Below are 20,813 nucleotides of genomic sequence, written 5' to 3' on the forward strand. Positions count from 1 at the left end.
GGTGTGGCGCATGCGCACAGGGAAAAACCCTGAGCGTCACATCAGTGGAAACATGTCACAGTTTGTCAACTGGTGATGATGAGGCCACTGTTGCTGGGCTACTGAAGGTGGCCTCAAGGGGGGAGGGGTCCGACATTCTTCCCTCTTGCTCATTATAAAAGGTGAGGAGTTATTTAGGCGTGACTGATGAGGCAGGGTTGGGGGCACCATGCTCTTTAGACTGTTGTCTGGGGGCATCAGCATCTTTGGGGCACTGTTGATCCTTACCATCAAAGCATATTCAGTAGTCATGAGTCTCTGGTTCTGTGGCTAGCTCTTGGTGGTTGTCTTAGTTAGGGTTTCTGTTGCTGTGAAGAGACACCATGACCACAGCAACTCTTACAAAGGAAAACATTTAATGGGGCTCACTTACAGCTTTAGAGGTTTAGTCCATTATCATCATGGCAGGAAACTTGGTGGCGTGCAGGTAGACGTGGTGCTAGAGAAGGAGATGAGAGTTCTTACATCTTGATCCGTAGGCAGCAGGAGGAGTCTGTGTGTCACACTGGGTGTAGCTTGAGCATAGAAGACCTCAAAGCCCACCTCCACAGTGACACACCTCCTCCAACAAAGCCACCCCTACTCCAACAAGGCCACACCTCCTAATAGTGCTACTGCCTATGCTACTGCCTATGGGCCAAGCACTCATACACATGAGTCTATTGGGGGTCATACCTATTTAAATCACCACAGTAGTCCTGTAACAACAACTGATGAATTATTTGATTGGAGATTTTTTTGAATGTGTCATTGAAGAAATGGTGAGAAGATATTGATAAAGCAGAATGCAATTAGTAGAGGCAGGAAAACAAGAAGCAGGGGTGTCAGGAAGGGAAGTATCCTTTTCCATGTGGGGTTCTCAAAGGCCCAGAGGCTAGAGGCATCCTGTTTCCTCACTTTTTTTTTTTGTTGTTGTTGTTTTGAGACAGGGTTTCTCTGTGTAGCTTTGCGCCTTTCCTGGAATTCGCCTTGTAGACCAGGCTGGCCTGAAACTCACAGAGATCTGCCTGCTTCTGCCTCTCGAGTGCTGAGATTAAAGGCGTGCGCCACCACGGCCTGGCTCTGTTTCCCCACCTTTTACAACAAACAAGAGAGGAGAATATTAGAAATCAGGCACTCTTGCAGCCAGCCCTCAGCAACACAATGCCAGCAGCACCAGCCACCAACATGCATAGCCTTTAAAAGCCTTTGCATCACACATCATGGCCTGTTCTCTCTCTCTCTCTCTCTCTCTCTCTCTCTCTCTCTCTCTCTCTCTCTCTCTCTCATCCCCACTCTGAGATGGCCTTTCGCTCCCCCCAATATATCTTATTGTGTGAGATCTATTACTTGGTGTAATCTTTGCAGTATAACTTGGCCCTGACCTGACAAAGTACTTTTGCCACATATACCCTAAAAACAGGCGCTTTAAAAATATTTAGCATTTAAATGTCTCAAAAAAGTGACTTCACAAGTATTATTATTTTCCTCTCAAGTGGTGGTGGTGAGGCTCAGAGGAGGCTAGACAGCCTGTCCAGGGTGGTAGCTTTGGTAAATGGTTAACTTTAGTGGTTTTGTTTGTTTGTTATTGGCTGGTGTCAGGAGATCAATCTTAGGGTCTCCAACATGCCAGCCAATTGCTCTACCACTGAGTTACAACTACACCCCTCTTTTTTTCTATTTTATGACAAAGTCTCCTTAATTAATCCAGGCTGGCCTTGAACTCACTTTGAAGCTCAGGCCAACCTAGAACTTGAAATCCTTTATTCTTAGTTTCCTGTGTAGCTGAATTATCAGCTTTACCATCAAGCACCATTGTGGGTCACAGTTTTCAGTCAGGTCTGTCTTCCTCAAAGCTGTGATCTTTCCAACATTCCCCATTGATCATGGAAAAGAGCCCCAGAAACCATGCACTCTGAGTGCAGTTGATGACCAGTTTCCATTAGTGCCCGGGGGAAATTCAGGATATTTAAAAATCATTGCAAACATATTATTTTCGGTTGTAGACAAAATCTGAGGGTGTGAAATTGCAGAGGTGGCCTTCTCCTTTGAGAGTCTTTTCCACTAGCTGTGTAGAATGTGCCAACCGTTAGCTTATCTGTTGTCTACCCCTGGCGAGGTAGAAGGGTTAATGAAATCAATCTTGTCACTTTGAAAAGATGAGCTGGTTGACCCAGCAGCAAATGTCCATAGCCCGACAAGGCAAAGGGCTGGGGTAGCTGATACTGAGTCTAAAGAGCTTGAAGTCATTAGACCATGGGTCTGCCTCCTACTCTTTTTCAATTCATCCTCAAAATATGTACGTCTGGGCAATAGTGAGCCATTGTTCCTGTAAGGCTGATTCTGCTCCTTGGAAAGATGTCAATGCCCAAAGCACACAGGACGGCTAAAGCAAAAGGTGTTTTAAATGTCTAGGATCACATAGGACTACAGCCAGATCTCTACATGGCCAACACCATCTTGGAGGTACTAGATTCATAAGCACCTACCAAAAACAATTTAAAGCAAAATATGGTTGTGCATGCCTGTAAGTCCAATACTCAGGAGATGAGGCATGATATCCTTGAGGAATCAGGACCAATAACTGAGGACTCTCAGTGCTTGTTTGTTTATAGTCTATCTTTAAGCCTAGACCTTTTGCTCTAATTGCTGTTTGCTTCTTGCCTGTATTTGGAGAATGAGAGACTGAGACCTAACAGCATGTGAATTTCTCTGTTGGCTTTCATGCAGCAGTGTACCTGGCATAGGTAATGTGCCTGTGGAATCTGTTCCATGCTTAACACATGGTATAGATAATATGCTTAAGGTAGTGTGGGAACTTGACTGGTCCTGATTGGCAGGTCTCGTCTAACATTATTATTATTCTGGGTGTATCTATGGCAGTATTTCTGGATGAGAGTCACAGTTGAATCCACAGACTGAGATAGGCAGATGATCATCTGAAGTAAGCAGGCCTCATCCAATCTAGTCAGTGGCAGCTTGAGTATAATAAAATGGTTAACCTTCTTTGAGCAAAGTGGAAGTCCCCTGACTCTACTGTTTTCTAACTGGGACATGATTCTTTTTCCAGCCTTTGTAGCCTAGAACTGTGTCATTACCTTTCTTTTATCATGTCAACTACAGATTTGGGGACTCATTTAGTACATCATCATGTGAACAAATTCCTTATAATCACCTGTCTTGATAAAAAGACAGATGGGTGGATAGATATATCAGTAGACAGATATACAGATGAGAAAACATACATACAGATGGAAGGATGGGTACACACAGAAATGTACACATAGAAACAAAATTCAGATGTTTGGATGGAAATATAGATAGATAGTATTTAGACAGATGGACAGATAAGACCAGTAGATAACCAAATACAATAGATAACCAAATGGATAAATGACAGATAGATAAGCAGGTAGATAAGCATATAGACATACCTAAGTAGATGATAGATAAGTGAATAGATGGATGTACTGATGGAGATACATATGTATATATACATATTTAACTGTATAAATACAGATATAGAGAGAGATATTGAGAGAGAGAAAGAAAAATCAAGCTTTATAAATTCTTTTCCTTTGCTGGTAATGCTAATTGAAATAAAATTGGAGTCAACAACAACAAGAATATCTTATTACTTCTGTCTTTGGAAGGGTCTTGACAAATACAAGAACAATGCATCCCATCAAGAAGTTTGCCCCATATGACATAGAACAACATTGTAATCTATTGTTCTAGAACTTTCTATGGAGTAAGAAGAGTTTTGTCATAATGTAGTGGTTCCCAAATCTTGTTCCACAGGGGTCACCAGGGGTGTTAAAATGCCAGTTCTCTTCTGGGGCAGGCGTGTTCCCTGGTGGGAGGACTGTACTCCATTGGACGTCCCCACACTCATGAGTATGTGGGCAGCACAAATTGAAGGTGGTGGGTTATTTTACATTATTTTTAAAAAGATGACAAGAAGATGGGATGGAGTTGAGTGCTCGAAGGTGGATCTAGGAGGGGTTAATGAGGGTAATGGGGACTGATCAAAATGATTAATGATCAAAAGCATTAGTAAAACACTGTCTAAAAAGGAAGTAAGAAAGTATCACTGGCCAGGTTGCACCCCAGTCCAGTGTCATCAGCCTGAGCCCGAGTTTGCATGTCGGGTATCTCACCAAAGTCCATGTGTTTAAAGCACCAAGTAGTGCTACTGGGAGCTTTTGTGATCTTAATAGGTGGAGCTACTGTCGGTGGATGTGTCCACAGCATTGACATAGTTTAAAGATTCTCAGGTGATTCCAATTTGCAGAGAATCATAGGAACCACTGTCCTTGAGGTAGCCTTTGGAGGCTATAGGCAACCTTAATGACTTCAGGTATATAACTGAATTTCAACTACCATATCCCAGGAAATGTTTCATCCTTTGGTATACTGATATAACTGTTGGATATATATATGGATAGTGATAATTTCTGTGAATTGAGTATCTACTATATTCTAGGCTCCCATGTAAGACTCATAACACATTAGCTCTTTGATCTCACTTTGTGGATGAGTTACTAAGAACTGGGGGATGACTTTTCTGAATCCAAGAGTATAGAAAGAATTAGGATTGGAGCCAGGTTAGAGCGTGCACCTAACCATCCACTGCACTGTGGAGTACTGCGTCTCTGGGTTGCTCCCCCTCACAATTCAGGGAGTAATACTGAGGTGTGAAGGTACACTGGGTCCCATTCCTCTGCAGAGAACACTAATACTGCCTTGAAACTTCTAGATACCCTACCTTCCTTTCTGGATGTACATTGTAGGTTTGATTCATGTTTTATGATGTGGTCTCATTGCTTCACGTTGCCTTCCATCAAGCTTAGGACTCAAAGAGATCATGGTTGTCTCACTTCTGAAATCCTCTTTCGATGCCTGGACTAGGGCAGGTTCACTCAATACCGCACATTAATTTGTATCCAGGCATCTGGTGAGTTGTTCCTCCTGAATGTGTGTCCATGGGATGCACGTGACATAAGCTTGTAGAACTGAGAGAGGAGTATGCAGTGGAGACTGACTAACTCTTACAGTTGTGTGGTGACCACAGCTGGCCCACTGTCCAGATGGCCCTTTCTGTTGCCTCACCTTTGAGCTGCTTCTTTGCCCAGCGAGGTCCTTGTTCTCCCGTCAGCCCACAGCTGAGGTGAATGGACACAGCTGCTGCTCTTACACATCAGGGCAGGTGGTAAGAAAGTACTTGGGGCTTCGCGTTCTTAGAGAATGGATGAGCTCCGGGAAGGAGTCACGGGAGGACAGATAACTCTCGGTTTTGTTTGCATTTTAGAAATGGATTCAATGTCTTCTAATCATGCCAGAAGGTTTGTTTAAATTGTTCTGGGTCTTAACTTTTTCATATAGTCTGGTTTTGATCACAGTCTTTCCCCTTCCCCAACTCCTCCCAGAGCCTCCCCACCTCCGTGTGTGTGTGTGTGTGTGTGTGTGTGTGTGTGTGTGTGTGTGTGTATGTGATGTGATGTGATGTGATGTGATGTGATGTGATGTGATGTGATGAAGTTTTGTGTGAGACATTACTATAAGTGATTATGTATGAACTTGAGTGTCTTCTCTCCTGGTGTTTGGATTCAAGTCCCAGGCATAGACCCTTCTCTCTTGGCCTACCTGCCCCACACATAGTAGGTTACTTAGTGGCATAGATTATTTTACTGCTATTCTTACAAACTTTTAGGATCCTGCTTCATTCTTCTGGGTTCACATTCCTTTGTGTGATCTAGTCCAGGGCCCCACACCTGTGTGCTGTTCTTACTTCCCCAGAAAGAGCAGAGACATAAGCACCAGAGCCAAGTTTAACTGAGAATTCCTCTCACATTGTATTTTGGGAGTAAAAGAATGTTATAGAGCATTCTTTCTATAACAGAGAAGGCAGGACTCACCCTCCTCAGCACCTGCTTACATCTGGAGTGTCTCCATTCTCCAGTGAGAACACTGCTGGAGTACTCATGACTATTACTGCTCATCCAAAGGGACAAGCCTGTGGGTGCCCCTAACAAAGCCAAACTCAACTGGCACATGTATGTACTCAAGCAATGTTTGCTGGATAAGGGGAGTTGAAGACAAAGGGCCCCTTTGGAGGGAAGTGTTATAATACAGAAATAATAGGCTCTGAAGAGCCATCATTTCATTTAATAAAAATATTAAAACTAAAATAAAATTTTGTTATTATTTTATTAAACTAGTTTCTTTACAGATTTCGAGTTTCTAAAGCAAAAGCGTAACTTTGCTGTGATCTCATCATCTTGTATAAATGAACACGATTGATCTTAAATGGCAGCTTTTTTTTTAACAAAAGCTTTAAAAGCAAAGCCAAGGTCTGAGTCCTTGTGGAGGAGCAGCTGCTGGGTCCAGGGCTGGTGACAGTGGTACTTTTGTGAGCTTGGGAAACTTAGCAGTGCATGAGTTCTATCCAACTTCCAGTGCAAGAACTTGGTCTTGTCTGTCATCTGTCTGCCTGTCTGTCTGTCTGTCTGTCTCTGTGTGTGTGTGTGTGTTCTTGTGGGTACACATGCACATGTGTTCATGCATGTAGACATTAGAGGATGTCCTTGCCTATTGTTTCTTAGATGCTATCCACATTGATTTTTGAGACAGAGTCTCTCATTGGCCTGGAGCCTGTCATGTTGGCTATCCTGGCTGGCTAGAAATCCCCAGGGATCTGCCTGTCTCTATATCCCCAGTGCTTGGATTGCAAGGGAATGCTACCATGCCAATTTATGCCCATGGTTGCTGGGGATCAAACTCAAGTCTGTAATTCTTGTAAGACAAACAATTTACTAAGTGAACTATCTCCCCAGCCCCATGATTGGGTCTTATACCACCTTCCTATACTCTCTATACTCAGTTCTGGAGAAAGCGTCAGCAAATGAGAATGGGCACAGTCATGGACCCATTCCCAACATGTATCATGTAACTTACCAGTACATCTCTATCTCTGTCCCATTTTCTTTGGATTGAGACTAACAGACAATATCTGAAGGCGTTGAAAGCCTGTGTCAATGGCTTTTCTCATGGCCACGATGAAATGCCTGGCAAATGCCACTCAGGAAGGACGTGTTTCTCTTGGCCCACAGTTTGAGGGTGCAATACATCATCACAGTGAGGAAGGCACAGGGGCAGAAGCAGGAGGCAGCTGGTCATGTCGCTTTTGTAGCCAGGAAGCAGAAAGAGATGGCTGCTGGGCTCCACTTGTTTTCTCCCATTTGCATACCCCAGGACCCAAGCCCATGAGGTGGTGTGGCCCACATGCAGGATGGGTGGGTCTTCCCATCTTCATTACCATCATCTGGAAATCCTTCACAGACCTGCCCATGGGCCTGCCTATCTTTTGGGAGCTTTTACATCCGGTCAAACTGACAGTATGAACCATCACAGAGATGTCCCATTGGAAGGAATTTCCAGGACTTTGCATGATTGCCTGGGTTGAGATATAGATTTGAGGTGAACTGGCCTTAGCTCTCAGGTCAGACAACCTACAGAGGACACATGTTGCCCTAGCTTGTGACCATAAGGTTTGCAAATCCAAGGCAAACATTGACTTCACACTCACTTTGCAGACACAGCTGGGCTTGAATCTGAGGGCTCCAGAGGAATTGCTAAACTAGTGCAAACATTTCTTTCAAACTCCTCTCCCAAAACTGGACCCTAGGGCTATGGGTAAGGCTGATATCTCATGGTAACAAGACATTATTTCAGGGACAGTTTAGCATGGGGATAAACAACGTGTCTAGCGTTGGCCTCTATGGGTGAGAGGTTCGGCTCTGGACTCGTGGACTCGCTCTGTTTTGATGCATGGTCCCATCATCTGCCAGCTTTTGCTCCCTTCACCTTTTGACCCACAGCAGTTCATCTGTCACGGGAGGGATGATGTTGTCCCTCCTGCATGGCTTGGTGGTGGGATTGGAAGGTTATAACCCATGCATGGACTTAGGACAGCATCTCAATCAGGGACACTATCATCCAATCATACTTACTCAGTGACTATCCCAGCCTGAAGGATTCTTAATATCCAAAGGCTTAGGAGTATCCTGAGTATTTCAGAGTGCTGAGCCTGTGATCAGCCACTTCAGCCACATTTGTCAAATTCAACCTCAGTATGACCATCTCAGTCGAAATTACCGACCATAGGCTGTGTACATCCATGTGGTGTTGGTAGCTTTGTTCTATTGGTTTGTCTTGGGTATTCTGTCTCTATTGGCTCTTCTATATTCCAATCTCCCTGGATATTCTCTGTAATCCTTGCCTCCAAACCCTTCACACTGTCCAGCTACTGTCTTCTTTTCTTAGTGCATTTATTGCATTCCTCAACCCACTCTTGCTTGCTTTCATGTCTCTGTGTCATTGAATTTATTTTCACTGTCCCTAACGGTCACCAAATGGCCAAACTTGAACAATGACTTTCTGTCCTCCCTTATTTGATGTGGTCTTTATAAATTTGCAATGGACTACAAACTCCATGAGGGAAACAAATTTGTCTCACTGTTGATTTCCAGGTTCTTGAAATAGTCTCTTCACATGGTAAGTACTCAATAGGCATGTGTTAAAGGACTAGTCTTAAAATATTAGAGCTGTATCTACTAAAGCACTGCTGTGCGGGGTAGTTTTAAATGTCAACTTGCCCCAACCTAGAATGGGGGGTTGTCTTGACTATCAGTTGACCCAAGCCCATCATGGCGGCACTATTCCCTAGGCAGCAGCTCCTGAACAACGTAAGAACAGAGAAACCTAGAGAAGCAGCAAGCAGGAGTCATGGGTGCATTTGTCTCTTTCTGCTTGGGTGTGGTGCGACAAGGTGATTGAGTGCCTGCCTTGGCTTTCCCTCAAGGATGGACTTGGACCTGAAATTGTAAACTAAGTAAACCCTCTCTTCCCTAAACTGCTCTTGGTCAAGCTGTATTATTACTGGAACAGAAGTAAAATTTGACCTACAATTTTTTTTTCTTCTGGAAATTAATTTTTTTCTTTTCTTGTTATTTTGTTAAATGTTGGCATTCTAGAGTTTGAGTCTGAGCCTTTTCTCTTCTCTTACAGTTTCCAGGGGTACATTTTACAAAATGCTTCATATATGCTAACTACTTCCCCATCTTCATTCTGCTTAAATTAGTTCTAATGTCTTTGGACAATTTAGTCAATTACCCACTGAGTGCCTTGACATTTCCTTGGCATTTAAGAATATATCCAAAATGAAACTGTATTTTTGTGAGACCTTTATATTAAGAATGTGAAATAAAAATGCCCAAATATAATTATCATAAATGTTAATTTGGAGGGCACTTGTGCAAGTGTGGTGATGATGATAAATGAGCCCCTGAACAATATAGAATGACCTAGACAATTCAGAAATGAACAAGTTGAGCATGTGATATGTTTAGTTACAAAAGAGCCACATTCTCTAAATAACTGGTGTGATGTCATCTGATGGTAATGAGATTGGAGTTAGTCAAGGCTCAGAAACTCTCTTTATTGTCCTCAAATCACAAACCAACATGAAACTGTTTGGTGATGATTTATTCTTGAGTTTCGGGGTAAAAAAAAAAATTCCTAAAACCATGCTAGCTTAAAATCTATCATTTAATCCCAGAGTCTCCTTGGTTCTCTGGGATCCAGTAGAACCCAACTCTTTTGAAGTTGACAACAGCAACTTTTGTATACTCCATGCACAGAACAGAGACTAAAACAGAACTCTAAGGAGAAATCTCTTCTCATGTTGTGTTCAAATCCTTGCCACCTTTGCAATTGCTTACTAATGACCCTGTGGCGACTCTGTGGCCTGCCGCCATGTGCTCAGCCCTGTATGGCTCCTATATGTGTACTTCGTACATTGTCTGTGTCAAAGACAAGCTATAGCCATCGTTACTTTAAAAGCTTTATTCTGTGAGGTCTGTGCCTTTGCAGGGGCCCTCTCTACTACAGCCACCCTAGGAATAGCCTCCATGGCTGCAGTGAGAGTTGAGGCCAAGTTCTACCCCACGGTAATGATAAAGCCTAACTTAAAGGTTGTGACTTACTGTGTGTCAAAAGGGGCTTGCAACCACAACCTCAGAATCAGGAAGGTTGTCTCCTGGATGGCAGCTGCTTTGCTGCCTGGTATTTGTCGCCACATGAAAGGTGTTCTGAAGAGGAAATGCATAGCTCCCTCCCCACCTGGTTAGGCTGGCATCTAGAAGAGAATATGGAGCTGCAGAGTTGGATGTGCCCAGTGTATTTCTCTAAATCTAACCACAGATATTCATTCTTCTTTTTCAGGGGAGGAAGAAGAGGTAGGGTGAAAGAGCAGGTAGGTTTAGGAGAACTTACGTTATTCATCTTATGAGGTCCTAAAGCACAGACCACCTATGCAATCATCCAACCCACTCAGTATAACAGCCGTCAGACACAGGGAGCTATTGAGTTTCTGACGTGTGGCCACTCCCACTTTAGATACGCCCTTCTAAAATACACACTGGGCTGGGAAAAGAAGAATGCAAAATATCTTATATTTTATATTGATTTCATGTTGATAATTTATTAAATAAAATGCTAAATATAAATAAAAAAGTAAAATGTACTGTTGGCAGGAATCCTGATATGTGGCTTAGATTATAGCCCCACTGGATCTACCTTGTGGTAGACCAAAGATTTTGAAAATAAGATAAGCAACCCCATTGTAGATTAATATGTCTGTGAAAAATTCAACAAGATTGTCCTGCTGTAAAGAATTTCACATGCGAAGTCTGGAGCCTGTACTATTTCATAACCAACTAGAAACAGTCTGAAGATCACTCCCGAAGGCTTGGTCTTGTCTCTGTGTTCCATAGGCGCCATGAGCAATGAAGTCCTACCCGTGTTTCCTGCGAGACTCTCTCTTCTCTGCTGACTTTGCTTCCTCTTCAGATTAGATCTCTACTTCCTGCCTGGATCACAGCCAGTGACTACTGAATAGTCTCATTGAGGGAACCATCTTCATCTGTCCCCAACCCTTCATCATGTTACTCATAAAGTGATGCACAGAAGGACAGTTCTAGCTGTGTCACTCTCCTCGACACCCCACAGCTCTCTCCATCTCTCTGGCCAGAGTGCCAAGTTCTCATAGGGTTCTCAGGTCAGGGAGGAGTTGGCCCCTGCCTCTCCGTTCCCGGCCACCTCTCGAACCTGACCCTTTCTGTAATAGTAGCCGGTATTGCACTCAACTAGTGGTCAGACCCTTGCAGGTGTGTCCAACTTTCTGTCATTGCAACACTGGGTGGCCCTTGACTGAGTTCACACCTGAAAACTATGCAGCGATATTATGAAGGAAATCTCATGGTTTTCTAATTAAGTTTATGATTTTATGGGCTGGCAAGATGGCTCAGATGTTGAGAACACTTGCTGCTCTTCCACGGGACCTGAGTTTGATTCCTAGCACCTACGTCAGGATGCTCACTATCCTGTAACTCCAGCTCCAGGGGGTCTGACTCTTCTGGCCTCTACTGACATATCATCTCCCCCCCACATATATACATAATTATATATATTTTAAATTTATGATTTTGTGTTGTGTTGGGCCACAGAATAGACATACATGAAAAGCTTCTGAAAATACTGTCTCATATAATCCTTGCAAGGACCTAAAATGAACCACATATAATGGTGCACACCTGTAATCCCAGCTATGGGGAAGCTGAGGCAGGAGGATTACAAGTTCAAGGCCAGGTTGTCTGCTTAGTGAGAAAGGACTGTGTATATAGCTCAATAGTAGAGTACTTGCCTAGCAGCTGTATGACCTTGGGTTTAGTCCTCAGCAATGAAATGAAAGAAGAATTCCCTTAAATGATAGATTTGTAAAGCCAAATATCAAAAGAATTGAAAAATGTGTTCAAAGACACTCAATAGGAGGACATTTGAGGGCTTGAACTTCAGTGTTCCTAATAAAAAAGATGACACCACTTCCGAATGATTGGAATAGGCTTTGTGTTTCTTCCATCCCTTAGTGCTTCTGAGCTTTAGCAGGTGCCGTTTCCTCTGTTCTTTACCCCCTTTCATGATTCACTCACACATCTCTGATACTCAAACGAATCTGTCTGTGGACTTGACCTCTGGGCCTTTTCTACTGTCCATGGTTAAGTTCTCATCTAATAGTAAGTGTACTATGAGGTGGAGTGGGACTTATTGCTCTCCCTTTGTTTCCTACTGGACTAAGAACCATCCTCTGAACTAGGCACTAAGCTTGTCTTACAGAAGATGCTTGGTAATGTATTCTTTCATTTCTCCAGTGGCCAACATGGAATGGTTAAGGAAGACCCGAAATGACCCATCTTTACAGAGTCTACCCTCTAGTGGGGGAGAAGAATTCTGTGTGCTTATACCCTCCCTCTGCCTCTGCTCCCCTGCCGCAGTATTTTGGCGCTCTCCTTACTGTAACCCTGGTCACCAGGGGGGCTCAGTTTACTCTCTTCCAGCCAGATGCTGCCTTCCATGGCAGCCATCTGCTCTCTGACAGTGCCATCCCCAGGTGTGCATCCTGCCAGAAGGGCGCAGTGGCTTGTATTCTTTGTTTACTAACCCCGGGATCAGAGAACACCTTGGCATTGAGCACCTGTCTTGTGAGTGCTGGAATTATTCTCTCCTCATTCATCTCTTCCAGGCTGCCATATATCAGACTTTTTAGCAAAATTGTCTAAGCTTACCAATGACAGGTTGGATGCTGGGCTAGAGACCCCGACATGGTCTTCCATGACAGCACAACTTGCTATAAGCCATGACATCTTAGAAATTCAATTTGCTCTCTGTGAAATGAACAGAGTAGGCCATTCTGAAGTTGACAGTGGTATACATTTCTGTCTCCAAGAATCTCATTAAAACTCTTCAGCAGATACAAAGGGTCTATTCATTCATTCAGTAATTATTGATTGAGCCTTCACTGCATTCCTGGTGTCATCTCGATGGGAAGGAAGCAGCAGGAAAACCATTCTTGAATCCCATCAGACTTGCACTTTGGCTAGAGGGGACCAATGAACAAATGGATCCATGCTATTTTAGATAGATTCGAGAATGACGGAATCTGACAAATGGGGTCAAGTATGTGAAGGGCACCCATGAAAATGGATGGAGATTACTTTACATAAAATGAATGAGGCCATCTTTCCCACATGCTCCACCCTGTAATAGCAGCCTGTGCTTGTCCAAGGACCACATGCTTTCAGAAAGCACCATCATTTGGAGTCCTTGCAAGAGCCTGGAGTGACGGCAGAGGTCTGAAGGCAGCGAGAGCTATTCAGGAGAGCAGCTTCTCCTGCCACTGAGGGTCACATGCCCTGCCATGCATCCCATGAACTTCTTCAGCGTCAGTTATTGCAAACCTGTATCTATGGAAATCCATGTTTTATCCTCAGGATGACAGAAAAGTCAAGGATGTGCTCAGTACTCTTTAATGTCCACACCCTACTCCAGATTTAGGCTATTTATATGTTCTTAGTCACAGGCAATGAAGGATTGGCTAGTATCCCAATAGCACCTTAAACCCAAGTCACAGTCTGTTGAGTTCCAGGGAAGGAGGTGCTTTCATGGCACAAAATCCTCTTCTTAGAAACAGTGTTCCTTTCTTGCCATGTGTCACATGAGCAGTGGTTTAGGGGAGGTGAGTATCAATGTGAAAGACTGAAGAAATGAAGTGTGCTTCTTGCAGCTGAGAAGAAATGAAGTGAACCATGCTTCCTGCAGCTGAGAAGAAATGAAGTGACCCGTGCTTCCTGCAGCTGAGAAGAAATGAAGTGACCCGTGCTTCCTGCAGCTGAGGGCTTCATCTGTACCATCTGCTTTCTTGGTCCTCTGTCACCCACCCCATCACTGAGGTGGGGGTCTGTCATGGGAATGTCACTAACTGACTTGGGCATACTTATTTTTACTTCCCAATCTGTGTCTCATTCCTTCTTTCTTTTCCCCCAGAGGTGTTATAATTAGTTTTAGTTGTCAGCTTGACACAATCAAGACAATCCCCCATCAAAATGCTCGCAAGCCAACCTGGGAAGAGAATCTTCAAGAGGGAGTGTCTAGACCATGTGAGCATGTCCGTGTTGAATTATCTTGACTGTGGTAATTGAGATAAGAAGATTTTCCCACTATGGGTGATACCATTCCTTAGGCAGTGGGATCCTGAGCTATATGAGTGGAGAAGGGCTGAGCATAAGCTTCCATGTGTGAGTTCATCACTGTGTTCTGACTGTGGATGGAATGTGACCAGCTGTTTCAAGCTTTTCCACTGCAACTTTTCTGCCATGATGCATGGAATGTGGAATTTTAAGCCAAATAGACCCTTTATCCCCTAATTTGCCTTTGTCAGTTTTTTTTTTTTTAAATCACAGTAATAGACAAGTGAATGAAGACCGGACATAAAATAAAATGGAACTTCTTATCTAATTTATTTTCAGTTTGCCTTCCCTTTGACCTACATGAGGCTTCTCCATCATTCAAAATAGTGATGGGGAATTTAGAGTCATCTTTAATTCGGTGACATTGACCAACAGATTTACCCTTCAGTTGCTCAGTTGTTCAGTAATGAAGAGAATAGTCCCAGGTTCCAGGTGTGTTTGTCCTGTGACCCTACACCAGAACTCAAAATCAAAGAGAGTGAAATAACACCATGTCAGGGAGAAATGAAGAGCCCAGTGTGTCTTATCCATCGAACAAGCTGTTTGAACAGTCTGGCCCTGTGAGCTTGGGATCACACACACATACTTGGCTAATTTCACAGAGGAGAAGTCACAGGCTCAGCATCTTCTCACTGTGTAAAGGAACACAGTTACCGAATGAGGATTTCCCCATCCCCTTTCACTGTAATGTTTCAGGTGCATTTATTTTTTCTGTCCCCAACAACAACAACAACAAAGTGAGCAAATGACCATCTTACTTTGAGACACCCCTAATCAAGTTTCTACCTTTTAAATCCTCTACCTTAGTCAGCTTACTGTCACCGTTATAAAATACCAGAGAAAAAATAAATTGAAAAGCATGAAAGGTTTATTCTGGCCTACAGTTTTGAAATTTTAGTTCAGGAGCCTATGGCTTTTGTCCCGTGGTGAGGCTGGGAGAAATATGGAAGACGCTGCTTACCTCATGGTAGTCAGAGGAGAAAGAGAGGGTATGTTTGTGTGGACAGATCTCCCAATAGCTTCCTTAAGGGCACACCGTCTCTAATGATGTAATGTCTTTCCAGGAGGCCCCACGTTTTAAAGGTTCCATGGGCCAGGGAACCAAACCTTTAGCACACCAGCTTTTGGGGGACACTAAGATCAAAACCATAGTGATGTTCATAGTTCATTTCTCCTTGAGCCCTAGAATGGAGCAGGTGAAGGTAAATCAGCCGACAGCCATTTTATTTCCCGGTGGTATCTGAGGAGAGAAGGGAACAGTGAAATATAATTAAGTGCTAGGCTGAAATTATGGGGAGATATAAATACTGATGAGCTTGTAAGATGCCAGGTCACACACTGAGCATTTCACTTGTACTATATTTTGTTCTCATCAAAATTCTCTTAGGTAGGGAAATTATCACCCCCAGCCTTCAGATAGGAAAACAGGCAGAAAACGATGAACTCACTCCAAGTTCAGTACTTACTGAGCGGTGGAGCAGGGAAGGAACATGGCTGCCTCCAGGGTTGAAGCTCTGTGTTCCACCACCTCTCTGAGTGGGTCTTCTAGGCCTCGGGATGCACGGCTCACAACAGCACCTTTGACAGCCCAGTTCAGCTTTTAGGCAGATCCTGGATCTTACTATGTTGAAGAAAGGCTGTAAGAAATATCAGGACGCTACAGTAGAGTTTAGCACCTGTAGTTTTTTCCAAAAGCAATGGCATACTTTGTTTTAGGTTCTATTTGTATCTATAAAAGTGTGTGCCCTGTGTGTGTGTGGTGGAGGGGGAGGGCTGGATGTACATTTGTGTGCGTGCATGATCAACTCAAGTTCACGCTTTAGGCGTTTTCTGCCTTGGTTTTTGGGACAGACTCTCTCAGCGGCCTGGGGTTTGCTGCTTCAGGTGGTCTGGTTGGTCAGCCACCCACAGGGATCTGCATGTCTCTGCCTCCCCAGCCTGGGATTATGAGTGCATGGCACCATGCCCAGTGTTTTCCATAGGTACTAGGGACCTAGACTCATGTTTTTATGCTTGTACAGCAAGTAGTGCTTTACTGACTGAGTGACCTCAGTTTAGTTTTTTTTTCCTTTGTGTGCCTGTGGTTTCTCTCATAGAATGGTATTATTTGAATAATAGAAGTTTCCAAAGTTCTGGTCTTCAGGTGGCGTGTGTGATGGCAGTGGATAGAACAAGGTTTGCTTTGATCATAGGTTTCAAGTGTCATTCTGAGGTAACTGGGGTGTGGAAAGGATCTCAGGAGTTGGAAAAAGAGTTGCTTCCTCTGGCTTTATTCTACAAGACCATGAGTGATTTTTGTTTTGGGGGAGGGATGAAACAGCAAAACATCCAGCTTGCCAGATTTAAGTTATGAGTTGTTGAAAACTCACCCCCAGCCCTGGCAAATGTTTGACAATTTCCTGTTCTCTGCTGCTGCCCTGTTATAGAAATTCAGGACAGAAGAGGAATCCTAAATATCAGGGCAGATATTAAACAGGTATGTTTAATAAAGAGACTGACGCACAGCTGATGTGTTTTATGAGATCTGAATGGCTACTTTTGAAAGGAGGATATGTAACAGGAAAGCAGAAGTCCACCATGTACTAGTTCTAAGAAATGAATGTCCTGACTGAAAAGCAACACTAGACATTTTTGCAGTTATAACAGAAAAAAAATACCCACAACCATTCATTTAAACCTGGAATCTGTTCCATACGTAATTAAACTTGGATACTCCGGAGTCTCCTTGGCGAAGTGTATCACTTTGTTCTGGAAGGACCAGTTAGAATGTTTTCTTTTGTTACCAGTTTCTTCACATTTGGAGGCCAAAGTTCAGAAATTCATTAAGTTGAGTAAAAGCAGACTAAGGAAGTGGATTCCCCGCTCCTTGGTCAAATAGACAATGGATATGTGGGGTACACATTCTTTTTATGTTCTAGCTTCTCCGGAGGTTAGGGAACTGGAAGCATGAATTTTTTTAGTTCTGTGTACACCCAGAGCATCTGATGCTGCAGATGATGATGTGTAGGTATTTTGGCTCAGGCAGGCACTTGTAGGATCTGGGGATTATCACAGAAGCCTGAACACAGGCTATAGCTCAGGCTCCATGCTGCGCACTGAGTGGAGAAGCACACAGAGCTCCACACCACTTTCTCCATGGACTAGCTACTTGACAATTTCAGACAGAATGAGTAAGGACTTGGCAAATGTTCTGATGTTGTGGTGTTGTAGTCTGATGAGATTGTCTCTCAGGGGCCAGTGAGTATGTTGGACTCCTCAGGGGATTCCCCATAAAAGCATGGGGGCATATGTTCATTGTCATTTCTTCTAAAGGAAAGTGAGAACTTGAGTAAATTAATGAGCAAATGATGAAGATTACATCCATGGTGTGGACCTCTTTCTGCATGGGGTGTGGAGTCACAGTGGCAGATCTGGTACACTGTACAGATGAGATGATATGACATTACCATTCATTCATTCATTCATCCTGTTTGCAAGAAATCTATATTGATATGGACTGATTACTGTATTTGAGTCCAGGACTATAGAAGTAAACAGGCAGAAACAGACGTGAATGTCTAGTATAGAAGACAAGTATCAAACAAATACTATTTTCAAAATGATTCTGTATTTGTCTTTGATGATTAGTACTAATTGTCTTATCAACAGGATCTAGAGTCACCTAGGATATAGGGCTCTAGGCACACCTGTGATAGATTATCTAGATTAAGGTTAGCCTCTGAGAATATCTGTGAGGGATTATTTTTCTTTTTATTAAGAGATTTTCTATTCATCTTACATATCAACCATGGATTCCCCTGTCTTCCCTCCTCCCACCCCCCCAGCCCACTACCAATTTCTACCTCCTCCAAGGCAAGTTCTCCCATGGGGAGTCAGCAGAGCCTGGTACATTCAGTTGATGCAGGTCCAGTCCCCTCTTCCCTGCACCAAGGCTGAGCAAAGTGTCTCGGCATAGACACTAGGCTCCAAAAAGCCAGCTCATGCACTAAAGACAGGTCCTGGTCTCACTGCCTGGGGCCCCCTAAATGGTTAAAGCTAAACAATGTCTCACTTATTCAGAGGGCCTAGTCCAGTTCCATGGGGGCTCCTCAGCTATTGGTTCACAGTTCATGTGTTCCACTAGTTTGGGTAGTTGTCTCTGTACTTTTTCCAATCATGGTTTCAATATCTCTTGCTCATATGATTCCTCCTTCTCTCTCTCTCTCTCTCTCTCTCTCTCTCTCTCTCTCTCTCTCTCTCTCTCTGTCTCTGTCTCTCTCTCTCTCTCTCTCTCTCTCTCTCTCTCTCTCTCTCTCTCTCTCTCTCTCTCGTCAATTGGACTCCTGGAGCTCTGCCTGGGGTTTGGCCATGGATCTCTGCATCTGCTTCCATCAGTCACTGGATGAGGGTTCTATCATGACAGTTAGGGTGTTTGGCCATCAGATCACCAGAGCAGGTCAGCTCAGGCACTCTCTCAACCATTGCCAGTAGTCTATAGTGGAGTCATCTTTGTGGATTCCTGGGGACCTCTCTAGCACTCTGATTCTTCCTATTCCCATGGTGTCTTTATTTATCATGGTATCTCTTTCCTTGTTCTCCCACTCTGTTCCTGATCCAGCTATGACCTCCCATTCCCCTAAGCTCTCTTTTCCCTGACCCTTGCCCTCCATTACCCTCCCTCACCCCCAGTTTGCTCATGTAGATCTCATCCATTTCTCCATCGCTGGGAAATCCCTGTGTCCTCTTTACTCGCTAGCCTCCCTGGTGTTGTGGGTTGCAGTCTGGTTATCCTTTGCTTTGCATCTAGTATCCACTTATGAGTGGGTACATACCATGTTTGTCTTTCTGAGTCCGGGTTGTAAGGGATTATTTTGATTAAGTTAGTGGATATGGGAATACTCCTTTTAACTCTGAGTAGGTCCATTCCCTCAGGGAGATTCCTGGACTGTAAACAGTGGAGGGAATGAAGAGCTGAGCACAGTCATTCAACGCTCTCTGTACCTGATTGTGGATTAAATGTGACCTGCTGCTCGATGCTCCCACTGCCATGATGGACTACTGTCTTAGATGTCAGTGTGTAATTTACCTTTTGATTTTACCAGGGCTTACAATGAGGGGGTTACCCAAGTCTCAGAAGAGACTTTGGACTTTGGATTTTCAAACACTGTTAAGACTGAAAGACTACGGGAACGTTTGAAGTTGGACCAAATGCCTTTTCATTATGATATAGCCAGGAACCTATGGGGGCCAGGGAGTAGAATGTGCCCCATAGACTCAGATGTTTGAACACTTGCCTCCTAGATGGTGGCACTGTTTGGGTAGGTTTGGGAAGTTTGGCCTTGCTGGAGGAAGTGTGGTACTGGAGGTGAGGTTTGAGGCTTGAAAACTTTGTGCCATCCCTAATTCACTCTTTCTGCCCATTCCCAGTTCACTCTCTCTGCACAGTGCCCGTGGTTCCAGATGTGGTCCCTCAGCTTCCTGCCCTGAGGCCATGCCTTCATCCCACCATCAGGGACTCTAACCCTCAGGTACCACAAGACAAAATAAACTCTTCTTTTGATAAGTTGCCTGGGCTGTGCTGTGTTAACACAGTAATAGAACAGTAACTAATACATGGGCGTTTGAGCAGCTCTGTGAATGTAGGTGTACACTTGTCTGAGTCTCTGATTTCAGTTCTTTCAGGTAACAAACCCTTTTAAGAATGTGTAAATGTGAACTATGACTTATGAATGGGCCATGCATAATAAAAGTAACTGGAGGCACTTTCATGCTGTTGGGAGTAGGAGGCTGTGTGAGTGTGAAGAGTGTGGTACCGTTCTATGGGTTGAAATAAAAAAAGACAAAATGACTAGGGTACCAGTGTTCCTCTCTCTCTATTTCCAGACTGCAATGTGACCAGCTGCTTTGTGCTTCTGCAGCCCTGGTGGTCCTTGCCCTCAAAACACAGCCCAAAGCCACCTTCCTTCCTTAACTTGCTTCTGTGAGTTTTTTTTTTTTTTTTTTTTTTTTTTTTTTGGTCCCAACTTGAAGGGTAACTGGTATAGCTACCATAGCATGCTGCTTTATCACAAGCCCAACACATCATGTGATCAGTTATAATGACCTGGACCATCCCAATGCCTGAGCCAACATGAACCTTTCTCTTTATAAAAATGCTTATTATGGCAATGGAAAGCCGAGCAACCAAGCTTCAAGCATTCAGGAGCAACATTTCGATTGACACGAAATCTCACCATCACTGTGTAAAATCATCCAATTAGATGTGGCCCTGCCTCCACATCCACCCCTACTTGAAATAAACTACATGCGGTTATTCAACCATAAACAGGCAGTCATTGTCTTATTGCTATTACAATAAAAATTGGAAAAAAGAAAGCCCTAATGTCGTCTGATTTGGGGGCTGGAGCTGCCATACTGTTTTTAAGGCGTGCAGATCTTAAATGAGCCATCTCATGGCTCCAAGCCCTCAGACTGGAGCTGAGCTGAAAGGAAAGGCGTGAAAATGGATCTTCACAATGGACAGCACATCAGTCACATCTCATTGATGACTCGGAGTCCTGCTGATAGAAAACCTGAGCCAACATTTTGTAGTGACATCACTGAAGAGAGGAGATATGTCCAGAAGAACTTTGCATCCTTATTTGACTTAAAAAGCTGATGGAGAATGCAGAA

General features: G+C 43.7%; 1 long non-coding RNA gene across 6 annotated transcripts; it reads left to right on the top strand.

Annotated features, from left to right (window-relative positions):
- The first annotated feature begins 3,812 nt into the window (after positions 1–3,812).
- On the top strand, positions 3,813–20,422 carry LOC121821379 (uncharacterized). 6 transcript variants are annotated; one of them, XR_013043477.1, is made up of 7 exons: positions 3,813–3,939; positions 10,303–10,333; positions 13,700–13,865; positions 13,960–14,072; positions 16,589–16,638; positions 19,569–19,669; positions 20,025–20,422. It is a non-coding gene; the product is annotated as an uncharacterized LOC121821379 (long non-coding RNA). The 6 variants fall into 6 exon arrangements; XR_013043473.1 differs by having other exon boundaries at positions 3,813–3,942; positions 13,700–14,072; XR_013043472.1 differs by having other exon boundaries at positions 13,700–14,072.
- The last annotated feature ends 391 nt before the right edge of the window (positions 20,423–20,813 follow it).

Source organism: Peromyscus maniculatus, chromosome 11 (assembly GCF_049852395.1).
Source record: "Peromyscus maniculatus bairdii isolate BWxNUB_F1_BW_parent chromosome 11, HU_Pman_BW_mat_3.1, whole genome shotgun sequence".
Classification (NCBI taxonomy): Eukaryota; Metazoa; Chordata; class Mammalia; order Rodentia; family Cricetidae; genus Peromyscus; species Peromyscus maniculatus.